The 23,112-nt window shown below is 45.0% G+C and overlaps 1 protein-coding gene and 1 long non-coding RNA gene across 3 annotated transcripts in view; one reads left to right on the plus strand and one right to left on the minus strand.

Moving 5' to 3' along the window:
- Positions 1-23,112, minus strand: part of LOC135908928 (zwei Ig domain protein zig-8-like) — a 215,479-nt gene that overhangs the window by 161,814 nt on the left and 30,553 nt on the right. The window lies entirely within an intron of this gene.
- Positions 17,162-23,112, plus strand: part of LOC139054546 (uncharacterized) — a 50,316-nt gene continuing 44,365 nt past the window's right edge. The window contains exon 1 of the long non-coding RNA XR_011511311.1: positions 17,162-17,273. This is a non-coding gene — a long non-coding RNA (uncharacterized lncRNA). The remainder of the gene's footprint in view (positions 17,274-23,112) is intronic.

Here is a 23,112-nt window from a genome sequence, read left to right on the forward strand (position 1 = left end):
GCGAGTCGTTTAACCTTTCTGAGAAACCGATTCTTTCTGTCTTCTGGCCGTTCCTATATTTTTTCTGTCTTCAACGTTCTGAATGAAAGCTTACTTCAGCTCCACGAAGGTCTGGACGCGGCGAGTTGGTGTTTGTTCAATGTAAAGCGCTTTAGGCGCGGGAATAGGTTTGTTGAAAAATAACCTCGCTCGATTTATTAATATGACGATCAGAAGAAGGCAGAGAACGAAAAGGCGGAGAGGTTAATTATGGCGAGCGCCTGGTCGACTAGCCAACATGGGGGCAACGAGAAAGGGAGAAAGATATAGTATAGAAAGAAACAGAGTTCGCTCCGCTATGTTCGTTCCCGTATATTTCCAGGAGTATATGAAAATTTGTATGATGAGCTACAGATGACGTAATGGCCGCTTTACTGTGAAGCCTTTGTTGTTGAGTTCTTTCACGATGGCTAGTGATTTGCGTGCGAACTTGAGGGATGGCAAACCACGGTATACTTGTTGTAATGCGGCCTTTGAGTCCGTAAGGACAACCACATTCTGCGGAGGCAAAGTCTTTAATTTGCGCAGAGCAGAAGCTATTGCTACGCCTTCCACAACTGTCGACGAAGCTATAGAATCCAGACGCCCAGACCATGTATATCTTAGAGAGGGAATATAGTATGCAGCTGCATTGGTATCTCACATTGGTATCCCACATTGGTATCTCAGGAAACGAAAAAGCTGATGCGCTTGCATACGCAGCGCTCTATCATCCTCCCAAAATCAAGGCTCCAAAGAGTAATCAAGTGCAAAAATCTGACATTCGAAATCACTTTGCGTCACTTTGGGTTCCACCGCATATGCCCTCCGTAACCAACAGATTGCACCGAGAGGAAGCCTCACTTCTATATCGAATAAGGACAGGATCTGCTAATGCACCGGCCTGGTTATTTAAAACGGGGCGAATCAATTCTCCGAACTGTACGGCATGCAACGAGACAGGAGACATTGAGCACTTTTTGTGGTCCTGCCAGCAATTCCAAGATGAAAGGGACACTCTCCTGAAGAATTTGCAAAACAAGGGCTTTCCGCATGCGCGCCTGCAACACCTTATATTTCCCGAGGGATCAGTGATGGCCCGCAAAGAAACTTCACGTCTCCTCATCGAATTCTTAAGACAGACTGGTTTGATGGACATATGGTGAAACCCATCAGCGGTATTGTGCGAGACGCTCGGGCGGAGCAATTGCTGGCCTTGTTCGCCAGGCTAAACCCGCCTGTTGCTAAAATTCACCACCACCACCACCACGTAATGGCCGCTACGCGGTGAACCTAACTTTATTGCGAAACGTTTATTTTTCCTAGCCCAGCGCAGGGTAGCAAACAGGAAACTCGCATCTGGTTAACCTCCCTGCCTTTCCTCTGTCTTTCTCTATCTCTCCCTCTCCTTTTGACAAAGCAGTGCTTTTGTCCGCGTGCTTGGCAAGCTTCCTCTGAGCTTAGATTAAGCGTTTTCAGACACGCGCGCTGGCCACACCAGATAGTGTCCCAAATCATCACCCATGTAGCTTCCGCGTGTTCTAGATTTGATTCTGAACTCAAGTACTTCTGTAGATTTATTTTGTCGCAGAATAATTAAATTGAAAATTATGCAGTGAATAAGACCTGCAAGTGGCTGCAGGAACATGTTCTTTACATGCGCGTTTCCAAAGGTTTATTTAGGAGATCCAGAAAGCATATCATAAAACTGGATAAATTTATTGAAACTAACGCAGAAGACAAGGTTTATAATGCTGCTCACATATAAAAAATGAACAGCCAGCCGAAAATTGTTCCTTGCGAAATAAAAGGGCAAAGTACCTGTACGCTTTGAAACGCAAGACATTGTCCCTAGCAAATATTTTTACATAAGAAACTAGAAAATACTGGGAGTGGCTATGGACCTTAAAAGCACACAAATAGGCTGCCGATGGTAATGAATGCCACTTACAGGTTTCATGATGAATTATAATATTATCCTTCCACTTAAACTGCAGATCCGACAAAAATTTTATAAGAAAGAGGCGTGGCAGCCTATAAGCGCAATGCTAATGAAATTAAAAAAAAAGAACAGAAGCCTAAAATACTTAAATTTAATATGCTTATAAAGTCAAAATAACCTGCACTAGAATGCTGCCAATCTGCCAAAATATTGGTAGCAGTGTCTCGTGTGTCTACCTTTCGTAAAACTCGCCAGCGACGGAATCGGCTCCTTAGAGCGAGTTCAATAGCAAGAAATACAGGTGAAGCGAGAAGTATGCAGGACACTTTACTTCTCCTAAAAGTTCAATAAAAAGGGAAAAAACTTGTTGTTGAGTTGTTCTAGTAAATTGCCCTTCTACAAAGCAAACTTTACCGTGAGAAAAGGCTTCGCAAGCCAAAACCTGTGCCGACACCGCCTTGAGCATATCATGACGACATGGATTTTGACGGCGTCAAGTCGAGCCTTGTTATTTTTATCGGCAAATATGGACTATGCTCCATTCTAAAAGTACAAAACGCGGAGCCTATAGCAAGCTTTTCTTTTTCTTTTTTACCGAGCAACAACATTTCAGTACGAGAAGATGGTTTGAAATTCGTGACGTTACACTGACATAGCGGGAGTGGGGTTTGCCCAGGAAGTTTAGCAGAATTGAACTTTGACCTTCCCTTTTCTTGGAATCTTGGAAAGAGAGAAAGCAGCAGCAAAGGCTACGAGAAATGCTTGTATTAGAACATTCACCATGGGTTGCAATGACAGCGCCTACAGTGAAATGGCCATACAAGCTAAGAGGACGGAAAAAATACATTTAACTCGGCCAGCATACAGAAATTAATAGGAGGAGAAAAGAAAAAAGAAACTTGTACACAGTAAAAAAAAAACACATATATATAGCATAGGAAAAGGATATTTGTGAGAGGGGGGTGATTTGGATTTGGGAGTATATAATATATATATATATATATATGTATATATATATATATATATATATATATATATATATATATATATATATATATATATATATATATATATATATATATATATATATCATCACCTATACCGCTAGGAAAGGATCTTTCACGGCGGCCGTACTTACCTTCATAAGGCGACGATGTGCATCAGCACTAAGGCACGGGCTCAAAGATGACACAGGGAATACAGGAATGGTGCGGGATCATGCAAAGGGGGTGGGGTAGGAAGCGGGGGAGGGGAGTGCTTTGTGGTACGAGGATACGGTTCTGTTGGTAAGAAAGGGCCTTTTAGCGGGGCGCGACAAGCGATATGCGGAGGGCGAGCTGTCTTTCGGTAGTTCGCCGCAGAATGGGTTCTCGGACAAACGCACAAAATTATTACTGCGAATGCACAACGCATGGAGGCGATGAATTCCTGGGCAGGGACGTTGATAGACGCTCAAACGGCTTCGGACGCTCCTGCTGGCCTTGCCGCTTTCGCCGATCATTGAAGCCCCGGCGAAATGAGGCTCAGGCGTGCCGGGCTCGCGTGGCAATTACGCTCGTTTCTTGTAAGGATTTGCGAGCGGCGAGCTCTTTTATCTCTTGCCCCCTTTCTTTCTTTCTTCTTTGTTTCCTTTTCATTCTTGAATGAGATGCGGGAAGCAAAGAGGGAGGGAAAACTAATTAAGACTTCCTGCAAGAAGCTTTCAGCGATTCTTACGAACTCTTCTTTTCTTTGTATTTTTTCTTCCTTCCTGTCTTATAATTTGTATTGCTCTTTACGTACCTTCTATTAGCTCAGGAAGTGACGGATAGAAAATGGGCGCTTCACTTAAAAATAACAGGTGAATAAAGTTGAACATGGCAGTGTCTCATATGCAGCGATCGCAGCTACAATTGCTTCTTTCTTTATTCATTACTTTGTTTCTCGAAGCTGATGAAGTGCTGTTTTGGCTTCGAGCATACGCACCTAATTAGAAACAAGTTAATTTACATGTAATGGCGGAATTTCGGCATGCTTAGACCATACTAACAAAGTAAACGCAATGCAGATTTGTGTCGTGTACGTAACCTTAGCGCAGGTTAATCGGTTGTTTGCGTTCAGTGCCTTACCAACCTAAGAAACCAGTTGTCCCATTTGCCGATGTATTCAGTGTGCAATATTGCTGAGGACAAGCCGCATGTTTTACGGCAATGCAGTCGTTCCTCGTAGCATGCAGACAATCTCTAACTGCTGCGCTTCCCTTGCTCTGCGACTCGCGCTTCAAAATTCTAGGCGTTCTTGGCCCGTCTGCATTTGCGACGGGCCAAACACCGCCTGCATTTTGCGTATAAAGAAAGCGCTACTAAGATTCTGGAAAACTGCAGTGCTTATTGACATTTTGTGAATAGCTTTAGTGTGTCTAAGTATGTGTGTGGGTGTTAAGTGATGATAGCGCGTTTCTCTCTCTCTCTCTCTCTCTCTTGTTTATCGCTGTGTAAACCTTATGTGTCACCCAACTCCTAAAGCAGTATGCCATGGAGGCCGTCAGTCAGGAAGATATCACCAGCTTTTTCTTAAGGTGAGCATGTCTCTAACGAATCTCAGTATAGTGCTAGGCAGATTTCGAAGCTTTGAGGGACAGCAGTGGCCCACGCGCAATAGAAAAAAGAAATGCATGCTTGAGGTATGCGTTTCGGTTGTGCTAATTCTAAAGGTACAATTACAGCGTGCGTTCTCAAAGTAGCTTTATGAATAAGGAGCAGTGACAAAAGCAGCTCCAGCTTACGAGGCTTTTTAGACTACGTGAAAAGTCGCTGATTTGGTGTGTTATATACGAGTAAGGTATACGCTTAGCTTTATCAAACCGATCGCTCAATTTCTAGCAAATACTAAATATACTTAAGCTACACAAATGGCAGTATCCCTGCAGTTAACTGCAGCAATAGGACCTAACAACTGCTATTCTGAGAGTAATTGCGTGTGACAAGCTTTGAATTCATACGCACAAATACTGCATGTAGATCCAATAAGTAGAACGATTAGGTTGCAAGTAGATGGCTAGAGGATTGAAACGCAGGTAAACAGATTCATGACTATCGATAAATATCTTGGCACTGGTAACATGTGCGGCGAATAGAAAACATAACACTGTATTCCTGATTATATGAAGCTGTTGCGTAATCATCTTTAAGCCCACCGCGGTTGCTTAGTGGTGATAGCGTTGCACTGCCAAGCTCGATGGCGTGAGTTCAATCCTGGCCGTGGTGACTGCATTTCGTTGGGGGTGAAATGCGAAAACGCTAGTGATACTTTAGTTTAGGTGCACGTCAAAGAACCCTAAATGCTGAAAATTATGCGGTGTCGCCAACTACCGCATGCCTCACAATGATGTCGCACATAAGAATTTATTCAATTTTTAATCGGATTGTAACGGGCAACGTACGAACATCAAGGAATTAACTATCCCGGTAGCCAAGAATGCGGTAAAAGAAGAGCGCTGCCGATACGTCTCGGGGGGGGGGGGGGGGGACGTTTTGATTAATGGTCTTTTCCTAAAACCTTGCACTAAGCCATTTGTATATATTCCCAAAAAAAGGTATTTCGCTCTGGAAAGTTGCGTCGTCAACCAAGAAATAAAGCGCCAAGTGCTTCCCTGCATAACCACCTCATTCGTCTTTGTCAGCGTTTATTCATTCATTCATGTAACTTATGGGCTCCAACTGGAGTGCTATATGAGCGGAGTTACAAATTTGGGTCGCACAGAAGCACTTTGAACATGTGAACGATGCTGTCCGGAGGATCATTCCAATAGATGACAGCACGCGGCAAGGCTGATGAGTTGAATGCGGTGGTTTTTCCCGAAAGCCGTTTGAAACTGAGGTGATTATGCACTCGGTTCGATGTGCGATTCGGCTGTGTAAGAGGCAGGGTAAATGGATGATGGCTCTAAACAAGTCCATGGAAGATGCAGATAAGTGCGATTGTTCTTCGAGATTCTAAGTACGGAAGGGCCAAAGATGCCTTAATATTAGTTATGCTGGAATTCCGGCTGTAGTGTCGTGCAATAAAACGAGCGGCATGATTTTGTGTGAGGGCCTGAAGATCTTGATTTTGTTATGAGATTATTTTCTTATTGATGATTATCATGATGATTATTCTTAATGAGGTGACCAAATGGAAAATGCGTATTCAAGTTGATGGTCAACAAATGTTTGATAGGCGAGTTGCCGAGTCGAACTGGCCACGCCTCTGAGGCTGGCTTTAAATAATCTAATGCGGGGTTAGCTTTTTTTTTTCTTTATTGGTGGCTCATTTGAGATTAGGTAAAAAAAGAACGCCGAGGTACTTATATGATGACGCGAGGGTCACTGGACTGACGTGAATAAGTATATAGAGATTTGAGATTAGGTAAAAAAAGAACGCCGAGGTACTTATATGATGACGCGAGGGTCACTGGACTGACGTGAATAAGTATATAGAGAATTGGATCGTTTGCGGCTAAATGTCATTAATGACCATTTATGAGTGTTAAGGGACGTTCGCCATGATGAGCACCAGGTAGCAATGCGGTCTAGACCTTCCTGGAGATCATTATGGTCGTTAACAGAGTAGATATTGCGATACATATTGCAGTCGTCGGCGAACAATCTGATTATCGAGGCTATGTTTAATGGTAAGTCATTAATAAAGATGATAAATAATAATGGGCCGATTACGCTGCCTTGGGGTACGCCAGATGATACACCAGGGAAGTTGAATAATTATCAACTCAAGTGAACTGCTGATGGAATAATAAGAAGTTTCTTACCCAAGAAAATTGTTAGGTAATCAAGGCGCAAGGAAGATAGTCTTGCTATTAGACGACAATGTGGAACGCGAACGAAGGCTTTAGCAAAGTCGAGGAATAAACAGTCCATTTGAAAACTATCGTCCATTCCCAGAAGTAGTTCGCTAGTAAACTGAAGTAGTTGTGCCTTACATGATAGCCCCTTCCTAAACCCAAGCTGTTTTGAGAAAAATAAACCGTTGCTTTCCAAATGTAGCGCCATGTTAGATACAATAATATGTTCGAGAAGTTTGCAAGATATGAATGTCGGTGATACGGGCCGATAGTTAGCAACGTTATATTTGAAAATTGGAATAACATTTCCAATTTTTCACTCTTATGGTATCTCACTTGTAGAAAGAGATTGTCGAAAAATGTGACAGAGTGTGACGCTAGAATGAACCACGGTATGTTTGAGAATTTTGAATTATTACCATTGACACCACATGAAGTAGCTATTTTTTAATTATTAATCAATGATAGAATGCCTGTAACAGTAAACTCTATGGGGCTCATGTAGGCAAAGTCATAATCAGGTGCCGATGGAATACTGGAATAGTGTTCCTTCATGAACATATTGGTGAAAAAGTTATTAATAGATGGAGGATGTTCATCATCATCCAGCGAAAAATATGCAGACATTTGTGCAGGTGAAATTGTTTTCGAAAATTTTGGGGGATTGTATTTAAGCAGGGACTGAAGATTTTGTGACGTGAACTTGTACCTTCATTTGCGGAGGGCCGCACAATATTCTTTGTGAGCGTTTTTGTGTTTTTACATGATGCTGGTGTCCCGAGCCGTCCAGCTGTTTTGATTAGTCGCTTTTTTTGTTCATTAAAGTTCGAAGCTTATTGTGATGCCAAGGTTTAGATGAGCAAGCACGAAAACACATGCGAAGTATTTAAGTGTTCATCAACCGAGTTAATTCCTCTCTAAATTGAGGCTAGCTTTCATTAACAGATCGCTGGGAAAAGGAATACAGAAAAGAGTCGGATAAGTCCTGCAACCCAAGGTTGATTGCACCGTAGTTTTCCCTGTTATAATCGAAGACGTGTTTCGACATTACACTGCGCTGACACTAGGGCATTGTTATGGCAAACTGAAGTAGTCTGTGATCACTGAAACCGTCTGTGGAGGTAATTGGGCTTACTTTGTCGGGAACTGATGTGAGAACAACATCTCATATGTTATAACCACACGTAGGTTCATGAACTGGTTGAGTTGAGGAAAAGTCTAAGCTTAGTCTGTCAAATAGTTCTTCAGTGACATCAAAAATACCTCCGTACGTGGCTTTCTCAATAGCGATCATACCAAGCCTTACAACGCGATATCTAGTGATACTGCGGCCGTCTTTGAGCATCCGAATCCGTACAACTCTAGCGGAGTTCTTCCTACGGATTCCCTCTAACGTAATGCTTTGGTCTTGCGCTCTGCTTTGCGTCTTTTCTATAATAAGTTTTTTAGCTTGCACAACCATCTTCGAGTTATTCCTTCTCAACGTCATTTATTTTTCCGCTATTGGATTGATACAGTTAAAAAAAGAACGAGAACATTAGTTGACGAGAACTTGGCTACTTTCTATGGCTATCTGCTTAGAGCAGAAAGCCACGTTGTTTCTGTTTCTTTTTCTGTTGGAGTTTTCCACTCAGGATAAGGCACGTTTCAGTGACACAAAAATATTTCGCTCTCATGGAGCACAAGTCTATTCGTGTGTTCAGTGTGCGTACGCAGGTGCTACAGCTAGTAAATCACGCAAAAATGGGAACTCTCGTGGCTTTGATTACGTCTTTGTGGAAGTCATGCGAAACGAAACTAAAATAATGTCGAAGGAATAAGATATTGTATGGTTCTATTAGGTTCGGCATGCTTAATCTATCTATCTATATATATATATATATATATATATATATTTATAAGAAGCCAACAAACACTGACACCAAGGACAACATAGGGGAAATTACATGTGCTTAGTAAATGAAATAAAGAAACGATAAGTTAATGGAAATTAAAGTGGCTGAAAAAAACAACTTGCCGCAGGTGGGAACCGAACCCACAACCTTCGCATTTCGCGTGCGATGCTCTACCAATTGAGCTACCACGGCGCCGTTTTCCCATCCAGTTCCTTGGGTATTTATGTGTCCTAGTAGAACCCTGGGAGTGTTAGCCAGTGCCACCACTCACAAAACCTGGCGGCAGACGTGGAACGTCTTTTTTGCCGCCGGCGTCACGAGAACGTGATCTTTTATTAGGGTGAAGGCAACTGGTCAATAAACCCGCATATGCTACCTGAAGGTAGCATGAAGGTAGCGCCAACAATTATTACAGCGATGTCTGTGGGCATATGGGGGGGGAGGGGGGTGAGGTACCGCAGCGCTAATGCGATGGGCTGTGGGACTTTAGAAACCCGTGTGTCGCGGGTTCAATTCCACTTGACAGTGGACAATTGTTCTTTAGTAGTAAGTGTTGCACTCCCGCAGATGGTCTGAAAAAGGCGAGATGCAAATCCGTGCTGTAGCGAAAAGCGCGTGCTGTTCCACAAAGAATGCTAATCGGAATAAAATTAACATTGCGTTTTATAGGAAACCATATGTTTATCGCGCCCGAAGAATAATCCTTACCAATGCTTACAGGTTTTGCTCGTGTGCTGTTTTGCTGCGTAGGCAGGCAGCATAATATTAATCTAGATCATTTTCAGAAAGAAGCCTTGTGCTAAGCCTAAGGCATTACGACAAGTCAGGCGTCCGCGCATTGAGACAGGGCTAATTGTCACACTCCTAGCCGTAAGCGCACGAACGTTTACGGCTGGTATGCGTTTACGAGCGCATACGCAGCTGTTGCAACAACGACCGGCCACGAGTGACGCGTCAGAGCGCGTATAGGATTGCGCAATATGCGGCATGTATCAGCTCGGCGTGTTGCACAAGCATACTGCCGATCGCACGCTTCGCCCATCTCGCGACGTCACCTATCCAAGCAACCACCAAGCGTAAACGGTCGTGCTCAGCGCTCATCCGCTTTCTCCGCCGCCTGGGCTGCGACGCTATACGACGACGCCGTAATTGCGTAATGTGGCGGAGCCGATCAGCGCATTCTCTCGAGGGAAGTGCGCAGAAAGCTCACGAGCCCGCCAGGCGCGTATACTGCCTACTGCGTCCTCCTTGGTACCGAGTGATGAGCGACCATATATTGGTCGTGTGAAGCTCTAGTCGGCGCGAAGCGCTGATCGTCGCACTCGTCGTCACCCGCGAGCCAGATGTTTCGACGCTTATGACGTCGGGACAGCGGATATAACAAACCACCTCACCGCCCCCCCTCCCCCAACTCCCTCTCTCTTGCGCGAATAATTCCATCGCCAGCTTTTCTCCTACCTTCACTTCTTCTATCTCTCACTCATTATCTCGATCGCTAGGCGCAACGCAGTGAGGAGAAGCGTTTGCATGGGACATTAGCTTTATTTCCAGAAAACGGGGAGGCGCGTAGCGCGGGCTTGGCAGCGCGTTGAAAGAAGCAGCGTGCGCCTCTGTTTGCTTCGTGCGCGTATTTTATTCCTTTTCTGTGTGTTTGTGCGCATCTTATACTCGGGTATCGATAGCTACTCCCCTTCGAGTGGAACGCTTAACGCTTTCAGTTCCACGAGAAACAAGCTGAAAAAAAAAATAGCTGACAGATAATAACCCACGTGAAATCTGTGCGCGCCGTCCTTCCGCAGTCTGCTCGAGTTAATGAGACACGAAGGGTACTCTCGCAATGCGTGCCCCTCTTCTCGGTGTCACTAGGTAGCGCGTGCGCTGTACGAAGAGAGAATTTAAAAAGTGCGCCACTAATGTTGTAAGAGAGGCGTCGGGTTTCGCGGCAACGCCAAATTACCTCACTTAATCAGGCTCGAGCTTCTTCCTGCATCACTTTAAGAACAGTGAACTATCGGGTGTCTCTTCGGGGAGCGTCACAATCGTTGCATCGACAAACAAAGTTTGCCTCCCATAAACTATAAAGGAAAGGAAGCTCACGTCTGAAGAAGTCAACTTGTTTAAAGTAACCTATAAAGACGTAGCTTTATAATTTGCTGCTCAACGGCGAAGCTAAGCAGGTGTGAATTTTTAGCCTCCCAGAAAAATACTCGAAAATCGGTTCAAGCAAAAGAGGCAAACGAGCCAGAAGCGTACAGTTATTTGTCCACGAGCTTGTAATGACGTCATTGTTGCAAGTAGAAGACGACGCATAACGAGGAGTGCATAAAGTGAGCGGAAAGATCGCGTCAAATGGCACGCTGGAACGGCACAGGGACGACATAGCGGTGCGCGGAAGAGAATAACGAGTCATCAACAATGGTAGCGTTAAGAAGGAGGGAGAGACAACGGGAAGGGTGTGCAGAGGGAAGTAGAAGACATAACGCAGCCACATTGCGGAAGCGTAGCGAGGCGTAAAAGAGAAGGAAAATGAGAGCCAGAACAAGAAGCAGCAGCGCCAAAGGAGTCGACCAGTCTATGTTGTTTCACCATTCCCGCTGTAGAAACAATACAGGGCCAGCCGGAACATATTCTGCGGACATTAAGTAGATTTAATGAAACGACAACGAACGCTATCTTTTCTGCTCGTTTAGTCTGCACGCACGTTTTCTCTTCTTTGTCTCTCTCTGTCTCTCCGCATACGTACCATGGGTATATTCGCTTTGTTCGGCGCGCACCATTTTTCTTTTCTTCATATTCTTGTCCTTTCTCGCGTACTGCTTTGATCGCAGCCATCATTGCTATTTCGCTTGTCGGCGAACCACCACAGCCACTTCTGTGCGCTACAGAGCGCCATTTCTTTTCGGCCATATTCATGTCTGCGCCGTTGTTTCTATTCTGCTTCTTCGCGTAGCCTTTTCTTCTCTTCTTGCGTTATTCTTGTCATTGTTAAGCAAATGCGTTTCGCTGCTGGGCAAAAGGCACCAAAGAAGGTGGACGACAAAGCTAAGACGACTGAGAAGCAAAAAAAAAAAAGAAGAAAGACAAAGGGGAGGGAAGAGGGAGAGTAGGAAAGCGGCGCAACAGCGGAAGCGGAGGCACTACTATGTGGAAACGGCACACAGACGGTGAACGACTCCTCCCAGGCAACGAGGCCTGGTGGCAACGCTACGTAGAAACAAGTAGCAATAGGCGCGTCTCTCAAATTCAGTGCCCCTCGAGGACGCCTCGAAAGTGCGCCGCCACCAGAAACGGCCCCGCTATAAATATAATTCCACGGTCCGTTTTATTTTCGTGAGCATCGCAAGCACGGCTACATTACAATCAAACATGAGAACCGTGAGCGCCTTCTTTTTTCATTCCTTGTTATTGATTCTAGGACGTGTGGTGTTTGTGCCGAGATTCTTCTTGCTTGACAATTTCCTTCGCTATGTGCATGACATCGGCTTTTCTTTTCTAATTTAGGTTCATTTGTTTTATTCGCTCGCTTCTTGATCCCACACGACCAAGTAGCGGCAATTTTTACGGGATAAAGTGTCTTCCTCTTTACGGGCGTTCATTTCCCCCTGCTTTTTTCTTTTTATTTCTATGCTCCTGAATTTGTTCTCGACCTTCGCAATCTCATTCTATCATATGCAGCTACTGCACTGTGAACAGACACCAGCGTTCGTGCACGTTCTACCAGTTATTACACCAGGCACATCGATATCGCCTGACAACATTTCACATCGCGTTTTGACAAGACGTGGCATAGAGCCATGCATAAAAATGGCACATGCGGACACCGCAATATCACTGCATACACTGAATCTCAGGCAATGTGATAGGGTGTGTTGACACGATTCCATAGTTACCGGCAGAACGATAGTTACAGCGACACATAAACTATGAAACACGGGCGCTCGTCCTTCGTCGCTCCTACGTCCATGTCAAGTTCTCGCTGCCTCTAATCATGCATGGGATCACTCTGCTATAATATGCAGCGATGGAGTGAAAATATGATACATCTTTGCCTAGAACGAACGCCGAAGCTCACCGTTTCATGTAGAAACAACCTTATCGCATGGTTTCACCAGAGTTCGTGGAAGTGCTCGATCAATCTAATATTAGTGGTTTTTTGCAGAAAAAAACGATTCATTCTGTATTTATGATCTGCAGTCTGTAACTGTTTGCAGCACTGCATGCTGCAATTTTCCCAACATCTTTACGCGAATTGGCGACGCGATGTATGAATGAACTGAAAACCTAATTCCACGATTATATACCCGCCACCGGGAAGCTCCACTAAAACAAGTTACTCTGGCTAAAAGTGCGCTTTTGTTCGCAAGAATTACCCTTTATTTAACTGTGATTGCAGCGAAAGAAAACAAGCTGCCACTGCACGCGTTGTATTTCTCGTAACATAGATAAGGTACTTTGCTTTGTAGGATAAATCTCGCTTCGTCTCCTGTCTTCTTGCGTAATCATGAATAATAATATGTGGTAGGGAGCATGGCTGCTTCTGGCCGGCTTCCACTTGAGGAGCTGGCTGTTTACGTAATGGGATGTCATCCCTCGCTATTAGGATTCTCATATATTATTGTATTATAATGCGAAAATAAACCGTTGTACACTGACGATGTCGTGGCTGAATGTAGGAGCACGAGCGGAAAATGAAAGGCATCCAAAACACCCAGGTTGTTGAATGTATAGCCGTATTCCCGTTTCAATATCTGCCAGCAGCTGTTGCCCAGCGTAAGCACAGAGAAGGTAATCCTAATTCACATTTAAGCGAACTCACACATTTCCTCCACTTTGTTTGCCTAACGTGACTAGCAACATGCATCAGCTCACATCTTCATTTTTGAAGAATTTGTATACTTAACTCTTCTCCAATTCATCTTGCAAAGGGAACTATATTGCGATTTAGATGTTTCCTCTACGTTCATCCCATGTTGCACAGTTGTCATCAATATCAAAGGGAACACCTTTCTTTTTTTTTTCAAACGTCCTTAGCGTCAAACGCACACGTACTCCATAAAAGTGCTGAATGATAAAGAAAGTTCAACAGCAAAACTTATTGTTATGTTTCAAGTTGCTAGATCTGAATCAATGGACCACGAGTTATCGTCGTTTCAAAAAAATAAAGGAATCCGCTGTTCCCTTTCATGTTGATGAGGACTGTGAGTGTGTGTGTAATTTAGAGCATTGGTAGTAAGTGCACATCGAGTGCATTTCTTGCGCATTTTCGAGGTAATGTTCTTCTACTACGGGGCCAGAAATTCTGGAGTGACGTCATTTGCAAATTGCTTTGCTTAAAACGGCATGCACTTGGAACACATTTAAGCTGTGATTTCAGCATGATAATTGCAATAGACGTGGCGTGCGATGCGAACATAACATGGAAATGGTTTTTTGTGCAGTTTAGGTATGTGGTGTTAAACGGACTGCAACTGGAGAAACTGTAAATCAAATATGCTTCGGGATGTTTCATTTAAGTTATAGGAAATATATGAACAGCCCTAGTGAAATAAATTAAATGGGATGTGGTTTCTTCATGAGGGTTTTTACTGGCACTTCTCCAACCAACAGCGGCTGATGTGCTCATGTTGAATATCACATGGACGCACAACCACACCATAAAATGACGTGAAATAGAAACGGAAATGTAGAATTTTTTGCCGACATCGAACACGTTTGCGTAGTCGTCCTTGTGTGCTGACAAATGAATCATTTTCACACTGTTTCGCGGCGGATGCGTTTTATTACCGTAATTTCTTATGTATAATTCTCTCTTGTCCGCAGGCAGAGTGTCACGGCTGGGAATCTGCCGTCCGCAGTATACAAATTCAATACGATGGAGTACGCAGACGTCGAGAGCGTACCATTGCGGTTCCTGCAAAGCGTGCATACTTCAGAGCACGCCACATTAAAAACCACGGGAAGCGTTCAGCACATCCCCGAACGAAAGATGTAAATGCTCGCTTGAAACGAGAACTTCGCTTCCCGCGTTTCTCAAACAGTGATATTCAGCCGTTCACACAACGTAGAATGAAAACTAGCCGTGATCGCAGGCACGCTGCATAGTGCTGGCTTCTTCCGGTGTGTATCGCATCAGACATTTCGGCCCGGGCAGCGCGGCGAAAACTATGTGCGCAGTTCCTCCTCTGTGAGCACCAAAAGATTCAGCAGTAGTTGTTAGAAACCAAGCGTCGGCACCGTACGTTCTACCTGCAAGGTTCTCCAACTTTAATGGACTATTCACCGTAGGTGCACGAAACAAAGCTGGCGCACGAAAATAAAAAAAAATGCAATTAGCAAATAAAGGCACGCAATGCACCACTGCACTGCAGTGCCTCTCTTGCCGGAAAGAGTGCGGCCTGTTGGCTGGCTCCGGTCGGCATTTATTAAATCGACGGTGCCGCGAACGCAGGCGCCACGCTACGACGCGAGCTGGTTCTAGCGGGACCATTGTGCAGCAGCCGATGCGATGCTTGCCGCCAACCCAGCGCACCGCTCGTCTGGGATGCGAAGATGAGAAAGGGGCTCCTCGCTCGCTGCCGCGGCACCCTTTTGAATCACAGACAAAAGAATGCGAATGAGTCGTCGCCGATTCAGGAGGCTGCGGCCAGCTTGAAAGCTCGGGTTTGGAACATGGCGGCGTAGAAAAAAAAACAAAGGCGGTGCACGAGGAATGGGACGAGAACGGCGCTAAACAAAAGGAATTTTCCCTCGCGCTGATACGACGCGTGGGCATAGGTGAGCGAGAGAACAGCCAAGAAAGCAAGCAGACAAGACCAAGTAGATGGTTATAAAAGGGGGAGTCGTCACCGACAGAGTGCAACCTAGTAGCTGCTATTCATCTCACAAAGGGCAGTGTAGGTGCACGTGCCCATATCACGTCCTCATCTCAGTCACTGCGCATGCGTGAAGAGCGGCTTGCTCCTTGCATGCCGGGAAAGGGTTGTAGAAATGCAAGTGCGGTGTGACAGAGAGGGGAGGGAGATAGAGAGTGTAGGCGCACGATGGCTGTCTTTAGACCAAGGTCAATTCCCATGGTCGCGAATGCGAGACTGAAACGCCGTTCCGTGCGACTGAAGCACGACTACACCTCGGCGGTCAAAACACTAGTTGATGAAAATTATGCATCAAATATGTGACCAATGTAAACATTGGAAAAGTACAAACAATGTCATTACAATAAGAAAATGTGAACCACAGGCTCTTTGCTTGCAGCCACAAATAATTATGAGTACGAAATTGTGCAGGCGTTCTAAAGTTTGCTCGTCGCCATGCATACTGAGATGTGCAGAGATTGCTTTAACGTATTTAAGACTGTAACGTCGTCAAAGCTCTCTTATGCGCAGCCATAAAAAAGAATGGTAATATATATACTACTGACCTTAAAATACTGGATTTGTATATTTATTTTTCACCGCCGTTTCCGGCTCTGAGGTGACAGTATTGTGCCACCTGTGGCTCGAGGTGCAATTTACGAAGGCCTACTCATTCCGCGTTGGAATGGTGGATGCGCCCATGTGCTACTCTTGTGGAACCACAGAAACGATTGAACACATCACATCCTATGCGTCTGTCCCCAATGCGACGTCGAGCGCGAAGTTCTCCGGACAGAATTGAACAAGCTGGACTCTCGACCATTTTTGGAATGAAGATCCTTGGACCATTTCCGTACTTGTCCATGGTACAGAAAGCCACGAAAGTGTCATTGAAGTACATCAAGTCGACAGGTCTCGGTAACCACGTGTAGACTCGGTGCGAACGCTCAAATGTGCATGAAACTCTACCTCCTCTCTGTCTCTCTTCGTCCCCATACCCTTTCCCCCAGTGTAAGGTAGCAAATCAAACGCGCGTCTGGTTAACCACCCTGCCTTTCCTGTGTTCTATTTATCTCTCCCTCTCTCCGTTTCACTAAAGAATATGTTTTAGTCATGTCTTCAATACCAGATAAAAGCTACAGGTGGCACGCGTGCTGTGTTAGTGAAGGTTAAAGTCTGCTTTTTGTGAATTATTTCAGTGTATACATATATAGCGTAGTTTTTATCTTGACAACGAAACAACAGATGTGCATTGGTACTAAGAGCACATGCATGTAGTACTTCAATATCTGCATGAAACAGTTGCTCTTATTTCATGCAAAACTTGCAAGGCTCCCCTGTGTAATGCCTTCCGTTATAGAGCGAGGTCTATAAATACAGTTTGGGGCCCATGTAATCTATTGGGACGCGATGTTGTGGCGAATGTCTTCACTTACGCTTCATTTGTACAGTTCTCTTTTTTTTTTTCGCTCTTCGTGTGCGATTTGATGTGAGCAGGCGCAGTAGACAACTTGGCGCAACAAGCCCTGAACGGCAAACGTTCACTTTTTCCCACCGAGAAGTTAGCGCCGCGAAATATAGATGGCGCTGCCATGCCTCCACAAACCGCCATTGCAGGACGTATGGCCTTCTGCGTGAGCTTCGCAACCGTACCTTGGTCTAGACTACGCGCGTGGCGGTGAACATACGGTTGATTTTGCACAAGACACGATGCTCCGTGCTGTTTTGCTAGCACGAAGACAAGGAAGGTACGTTGTTCGTGCTCTCTATCCGGCCTTGTTTCCCATCGAATCGCGTTTGGTCGGTCGAACCCCGAGACTCATTAAAAATTTAGAACGGGCCTCAGCGCCACTTAGGGACTTCGGAGACCGCAGGACGTTGTTTCTGCGTTGTGTTTGCATCGAAAGTATCTCGCCCATGGCAAAGACATTATATATTTGCTTTGTCCCTTTTTCTCATCGTTTCTTTCCAGATAACCAGTGAAGGCTTCCGTGAGCCATAAGCCTGCGCGTATAAAGACTGACTTTAACGTTATTTAATAGCTTAAAATGTTAAGGCTGAGAGATGAAGTGCAAACAATATCATATTTTACATTTGAGGTGGTTTTCTTATTTATGTTTTCTCACCAGTGCACTGCTCGAGGTTTACTTCAAAAACTGAGTTTACTTTAAAACCCAAACTTAACCTTTCTTTGACCTTAAGACATGCACGTCCCCGCTTTTTTTGAGCTAGAAAAATGTTTCCGTTGCATCGGAGAGGCGAGTGTCTTTCAGCTTAGTTTATTCTTCTGCTTTAAACCTTCCGTAGACTCACTTGTGACTGAATTATTCATTCCTTTGGCATTAAGATTCTGCCTAGCAAATAATACTACATAGAGTACAAACATGCTTTCAAGCACAGAAACCACGCTTTTGCTCTAGGGCTTTCGCTTGCTCGCAAGACAAAGGTATTATTCACGAACCCTGTCGACTTTTTTGGTTGACCCAACATTCGCAAAGCCGCACCAGGCTTTTTGTTTCCCTCTTTTTCTTCACCCAAAGGGCCAACGTTGGCTATGTTGGCTCGCTTCGAGTCTCCCTTTTTTTTCGTTTTTTTTTATTTTTATGGGGCAGAGTTCGGTGAGCCAATCTTTAGGCATCCGGCCAGACGCAGCTGCGCCCTTGTTAGCCAGTCCGAGTGCAACAGAAGCGCGCGACTACGAAACCGCAAAGCCTGCACATCGTATCCCTAGAATTGTGCAGCGTTGACGGGGCTGGGGATAGACTCAACCGATCAGGTGCAATGATTAGCAGCTTAAAAAGACGTCTAAATAAACTTGTCGGTGCATGATGCCTATGGGGAAATGCCTAACATTACAAGGACGATACGCAAAAGAAGGAAAAAAAAAAGAGACGACGCGAACACATGCAAACTTTAAATTATATTGCTTTCATTTTTCACTATAATCTTGTGTAACCATGTTTACTGCCATTCACATTTTGTTAGTTTGTGTGTAGACCATTCCAGTTGTAGCTTTTAGTGTGCAAAGGGTAAAATTAAAAATAACCTGACACCGAATCCACAATCTTTCTTTTTCTAAGTGTGCCTGCCATTTCTCTGCCGCTCTTGTTCAGATATCCCGCATGGAGGTTGACTGGAATTTTTCCTTACGAACGGAGAACTTGTCAGTACGTGCCCAGAAGCAGTAAATAACAGAAAGCACGTCTACGCTTATAGGCTCCTATCTGTGCCGTTTTACTCTGTGCTAAAGCACTTTCCACAAGCAACCCAAGGCGATACATTTTCCACTCATCTTGTATTCAAGCAACCAAGGGCCATATTAAGGACCCATTGATTCTAACTTGCGATTTCCTTATCGTCTTTGGCACCGAACGTCTGATGGCGCCAATAACCGCAAAGCGACTTCAGAGACCATGACAAAGAACGAAAAAATCCAAAATGAAATGGGTCGATACAAAATACGGCCCTGGAAGATTGCCACGTGGCTGCTGCTCGTCCGCTGGCTAACCACAATGACATGTTATCCGAGATGCAAGGGTCCTTTGCAGGAACTGGGGCCGAATTCAGAGAACTTTTCGTTCGTAAGTGTTTCTTGGCATTGGCAGGCCGCCTGCTCTAATAATATGGCCAGCATCATGGTAGAGTGGCATCTGCTCTTGCGAACAATTTTAGCGTAAGTGGTTTTTCGTGAATACTGACAGTGGTCTTGCTGCGATTGCGACAAGGCGGGATACAACCAAAGCGATACATAAAATCGACAATGCTGCACAGTATTAGCCGGGCCAAGCGCGAAGCCTGTGAGACAGGGCGCAAAGAAGGGAAAATAAAGGAATAAGATAAAACCGGTGGACAAGGAGGTAAGGGGAAGAAGAGAGGGGGGTGGGAGGGTTGCGAGGGAGGCAGGCGTCCGGCCGCAGCAGCGGCGGCTGGCTGGCATTCAGCTCTGCAACTGTGTTGCCCGTGGCGGCGAACGGAAAGAGAGATCCAATTTCTCGTTCTCCGCGTCGTTCCCGAATGCAGCTTCTCTGTTGCGAAAACGGCGCTGTGATGCCACGAGCAACGGGCGCACTAGCTTCTCTCTAATCACTTGCAACCGCAGCCTGCACTGCGCGCACAGCTGCCAAAGTAAAAAGCGGTATAACGCTGGTACTTGCAGATTGTGGTCGTCAGGTGTGCTGTAAAGCTCCGTGCTAATAATGAAGCACTTTCACGACACGACACGGCTGATTAAAAAAGATTGTGTTTGTTATCGAGCTATAACGTGAAATATCGTTGACTGTTATGGCATGTGGCGTGGCGTAAAAGAAGGGTGGGGCTTTGCTTTTTCTTCGTAGATGTTCCACGCTTGATTGCAGTGGCACAAGAGTTCATCATCTGTTTTCGGTTTTTAGACGTTGCAGCGACGTGTACTTCGCTTGATATAGTAGTTATGCAGATATTATTGATGCGAAAGCATCAAATGGCTCATTGCGCGAAAAAGCCAGCGTCCGGCGTCTGTAGCAGTGAAACGGCACCTAAATATGATAAGTGCTTTTGAAGAAAGACAAATTGTGCTTCGAATTTATATCAATTCTCGAAAGTGTTTGATGTAATCAACCAAGCGTGTTACTACATAAACTGAACCATTATGGGATTAGAGGAAATTGTATGTCGGTAATAGAATCCTATCTGAAACACCGTATGTAAATGGTAGTCATTATTCACAGGTCATCCAGCTTACAACGTATTTTGTCTGAAGTCCCACAGGGTAGTATTTTAGGCCCTTTATTGTTCAATATCTATATTATTGACATATTCTTTGCACCCTTTGTGAGCTGTGAGCAGCGCGACTGGGTGACACGGTTCCCGGTGACAGGCGTCTGCTAAAACGTGCAGCGAAGAAAGGCCTCTGGCAATGAAAGGGTGAAGCCCGGCTAACGATAGTATGCGATGTAAGGACAGATCTGAACTATAGCGTCTTCCCGCACGCCAGAGGTCTTTCTTCTTTCATCTATCTCGTGCCTCAGGCATTTGTCACTACGGTTGAAAGGGAGAAGAGCCAGCGGCCAGGCCTTCCATATCACTAGGCCCGCACCTAAGACCTGCCTCTTTCAACGGTAATGTCCGTCTCCACTGAGTCTCGCTGCTCTACTTTTTCGCTTCTTCTATGCGTTCCTTTTTCTTTTCTTCTATTGCTTTTCGATGCTCCTATTTCTTATTTTCACATTTTTTCCGCATTCGTCCAGTAGTTTGGTCTGGCAGTGCTCCTGCGATAAACAAGAAACGAAACGCTGTCTGTCCATAGTTATATTACCTTTAAGTATTGTGTTTTCTCTGTCTGCGTTCTTCCGTTCATGTTAGCATGCATGTGCCATTTTTCGCTTTATGTATGTGCGTGTATCTGTGGGTCCCGGCTCCGAGGACCCTGGATCCAAAAGGGAGCCGCGGATGACAGCCGCTGGGGACGGTTATTAACGGCCCGCGAGGAAGTGGGACGCTGCTCATTCGCTGGCGGATTTCGCGATGAAGCCGCTCGCGAGCATTAGGCGCAAAAGAAGAAGAGCTAAAAGGGCAAAGCGGGAGCTTGCCTCTAAACTGAGTTTAATTTGCGGCACGCTTCAATTCCTGCAGTAGGAAAGATTCGACCTTGCGGGAACGATTATATGAGAGGGTACGAATCAGTTTCACTCTTGCTCTCGTGTAGAAAAGTAGCATGCACATCTTTCTGAGAGTGTCAACGTACAACTCACTGTATGTAAGCCACTTCTCGCGATATTATGAACGAGAGATGAAACGAATGAGTTTGTATTAGCGCGTACCTCCTTGCTATATTTGCATGGTTTTTTGTGAAATAATGTAGTCCGAAAGGATAAAACTATGAGAATATTAGCTCATTTCTGTGACATTTTGGTACAAGAGAGAAAGTGCGTTGAAACGGGTCCTAGGTAAAGGAGTGCTGCTGTTAGTGACTGCTCATGTCGAACTATACATAGCATGAAACTACGCTATTTAATTAACCTCACATAGAGTGAAGCATGTGGATGTTAGCCAATATTCGAAAACTTGTGTCACTTTACCGACATCGTGTCAAGACCCCATGGGAAATCATGGAAGCGTATCCCATTCATTCTAGACGGGATGCGTGTGTGAGTCCGGGTCTGCTGTCATTGTATAAAGATGGAATCGTTTTCCAAGACACCGCTGGGTAGTGTTACTGTTGATTGTCTTGAATATACTCACTGGACTCTTTCCTTTCTTTCTCTTTTTTGTGCATGCACACAGAAGTGTTCGTTTCTTTTAATGAACTTTATTCTGGAATGTAGTGATTCGTCTTTGCCTTGTCTTATTCTTGAAAATCGCCTTTCACGCTTCAGTATGCATCATGCTCAGTCAAATAGCGGCTGGACCAACTTCTTGTTTCGGTAAGCCTAATTAATTAAATATTGGAGTTCGACGGCCCTAAATTGCACGGTTGGTCATCAGAGAGGCCGCTGTGGAAGTGTGCATGTTTGGTGCAACCAGTTGCGGGGTTCTTTAATGGGCGTTCAAAATGCAGTACACGTGCGTTCTTTTTTTTTTTTTTCACTCCAGCGAATCGGAATGTCTGCCGCTATCGCCGGCAATCAAGCCCGTGATCTCGTGTTTAGTAGTGCAATGCCATAATCATGCACTGAGAGCCAGCATGGCGGATAGCACGGAACTAAACACCAGGACAGAAAGTTCTCTCACCCTATGTATTCGAAAAGCCGTTAGAGAAAAACTAGACACTGCCCCAGCAATTAGTTCTACGGTTTCATATGTTACGAGGAGCAGGTGTTTTTCCGTGCTGCCAGCAGACTACATTTGAAGCTATCTCACTTTTTTATTTTCTTGCACCGTGTCATGGCATATATACATGTATATGTATTGACACGTGTACTTGTTTATCTATTTCGGGTGACCGCTTTTCACAGTCTAACAAATGGTATCGCTCAGTGCGGGCCGCGTCTGCACGTATCAGAAGTTTCTGGAATGTTATCGATGCTTCTTTCTGCTGTCTGTTGTCACCGAAGCTTGCGTAATCTGACTGCAAGTGTGGCGCGAATTGTGTGGAACTTTCTGAGAGACACGCGGACACCAGCGATTATAATCTGGAACCTTCGATGACCCATGCATGGAAGCCGACGCGCTTGACCGGCAGATCAGGTTTTCGACGATCACCGACTGTGTTCTCCGCTATCATTGTGCTTTGAGTGCAGCCTGTTTTTGAGAGCATAGGTTCACCCACTAAAACGCTGGTTTCGCCATTCACAGTTTTACTGCTTTTTTCACCGTCACTACCTCGTGACAATAACCGCCTATACTACGGTTAAAGATGTTCTGGTCAATGGCCCGGTTCTCTGTGAAATCGAGCCATTAAACAACAAACGCTACCTAAAAAAATTATGGGGTTTTACGTGCCGAAACCACTTTCTGATTATGAGGCACGCCGTAGTGGAGCACTCCGGAAATTTTGACCACCTGGGGTTCTTTAACGTGCACCTAAATCTAAGTACACGGGTGTTTTCGCATTTCGCCCCCATCGAAATGCGGCCGCCGTGGCCGGGATTCGATGCCGCGACCTCGTGC

The sequence above is a fragment of the Dermacentor albipictus genome, chromosome 1 (genome assembly GCF_038994185.2).
Source record: "Dermacentor albipictus isolate Rhodes 1998 colony chromosome 1, USDA_Dalb.pri_finalv2, whole genome shotgun sequence".
NCBI lineage: Eukaryota > Metazoa > Arthropoda > Arachnida > Ixodida > Ixodidae > Dermacentor > Dermacentor albipictus.